This window comes from Echinops telfairi, unplaced genomic scaffold, assembly GCF_000313985.2.
Source record: "Echinops telfairi isolate 266 unplaced genomic scaffold, ASM31398v2 ScPeMD7_56;HRSCAF=191, whole genome shotgun sequence".
Classification (NCBI taxonomy): Eukaryota; Metazoa; Chordata; class Mammalia; order Afrosoricida; family Tenrecidae; genus Echinops; species Echinops telfairi.
Genome location: NW_022103954.1, coordinates 71,757 through 73,680, shown reverse-complemented (window position 1 = coordinate 73,680; position 1,924 = coordinate 71,757). Strand labels below are relative to the sequence as shown.

At 49.5% G+C, this 1,924-nt stretch overlaps 1 protein-coding gene across 4 annotated transcripts in view; it reads left to right on the top strand.

Moving 5' to 3' along the window:
- The first annotated feature begins 1,604 nt into the window (after positions 1–1,604).
- LOC123521755 (zinc finger protein 883-like) overlaps positions 1,605–1,924 on the top strand; it is a 56,201-nt gene continuing 55,881 nt past the window's right edge. For 3 of the 4 annotated variants that reach the window (XM_045290809.1, XM_045290805.1, XM_045290804.1), the window contains exon 1: positions 1,605–1,629. The gene's annotated coding sequence lies outside the window, so the exon portion shown is untranslated. The remainder of the gene's footprint in view (positions 1,630–1,924) is intronic. The other variant, XM_045290803.1, reaches the window with a different exon arrangement.

Genomic DNA, 1,924 nt, shown 5'->3' with positions numbered 1-1,924 from the left:
CAGTAATGACAGAGCATGCGCTGTTACGCAAAAACCGCGATAGAGTGAAGCCGCGGAAGTAGAAGCGCGCGAAGTGGCGAGGGTTCACTGTAGTATAATGTTGTTCTGTGTCTTATAGATGTGGGCAAATTCTTTGGGGAAAACTACTTATTTTCTTTCTGAAGGGAATCTCTTGAGGTACATTTCCCTTCGCTGTGGGAGTATGTGCCTTCTCTATCAGAAGCTGCTGCTGGGGGTGGGGGGAGGGTGGTATAGAGAGGCGGGGCTTGATGCCCTGGGTCTCTACTGATATCTTTTTTTGAGCATGTTCACACATTCCACTGGTTGGGAAGGACTCCTGTCCTGTGAAGCCTTCCTGACATTCTTTTGTCTTGGGCCTCCTCTTAAAATATTTTGTTATCTCGGTGGGTGAAATCTCCCTGTAGATCATCCGTGGATTCTGAAGTTTTGGGACCTTGTGCTCCTGCAGCCTTAGGCTGCTCCTTCCAGCCACCATGAGGTCATTTAGCAGTTTCCAAACTGGCATGTTCTCATTGGATCCAAGCTTGAGATGGGATTGACAGTCTTGAGAAACCAAGACATTTGAGGCAAGAAGCACATCTAAGGCACATCTGAGCACAGAATCTAGGACTTCTTTTCTTTACCAAAAGGTCCTTTTGTGTATTAATCAAGAAAGATGAGCTTAAAAAAAAAAAAACAAGAAAAAGAAAGACAAGCCTTTCTTCACAGGTAAAATTTACACTAGAGGAAATCCACAGGGGACCAATCTACTCTGTTACAATCTATAAACAGCTATGAGTCCAAATCGACTCAATGAGATTTGACTTTCTGCATTAATATAATTTCATGACACGTCCTCGTGGTCAGTACGTATTTTTTGTTTTTTCCTCACTACATGGTCATACTTGAATGTTCTCTGCTCTGCCAAGTTCATGACCCCAAGCTTCCTAGTTCTTGCCACTTTTCAGAAGTGATTAGTCCTTAGGCACATGACAAGCAAAAGAGACCTGTTGATATGGGGTTTATATGCTGTGCTTTTAACCCCAAGGTCAGCAGTTCCAAACCACCGGTGAGTTTTATTGAGAAAGACTGAACTTTTTATCCCATAAAGAATAGTCTTGGAAACTCACAAGGGCAGTTAGTTCCACCTTCCCCTGTTGTGTTTCTGTGAGTCAGCAACAACTCAGGGCAGTGAGCTTGTTTGTTTGTTTGTTTCGTCTTTTTGGATGAAGATGACCGAAACTCTACCCATGTTTCTATTAAAGGCCCCGCCCAGATCTCTTGGAGCTCTCTGATTCCCCCTATCTTCGCACTCCTGAGAGCTGTGGTGTGTAGCCCTTGACCTTGTGCTCTCTAAACTGTCATGTCTTCATTTCTGCTGTCAAAGCTTTAAGTGGATCTTTATAACCAGTGGGGCGCAGGGGGATCAGGTCCTATTCCTCTCCAGACTGCCTGACGGCAGGGCTCCGCCCTTCCACTGGCCCCGCCCCCAGGTGACTTCCGGACCCGCCCATTGGTGCAAGCCCCGCCCCTTCCGGAAGACGACCTGGTCCCACTAGGATGACGCAGTTCCCGCGGCCGTCTCTTCGCGAAGAGATGACGTCTGGAGGGAACCGAGCGCTCCGGTAGGTGAGTGTTTCTGTTTCTAACTCCACGGAGCACGTGGCGTGCACTGCCGGCCCTGCGCCCCAGCTGTTTCCTGGGTTTCCCCGCACGTTAAAGCGTCCTCCCCTCGGACGTTAAAGCATCCGCCGCCTGTCCTCGCCGGTTCTTGTCCTGTGGGCGCCGTGGTTTTTCCGGTTAAATCCGCTCCCGGTCGTTCGCCGACCTCTCGGACTTCGGCCCCAAGGACTCCCTTCCCCCGTTTTCCTGCTCGGAGCCCCTCACGGACCCTGCCTCTCAGTCACCGTGGAAAGGCCCAGGG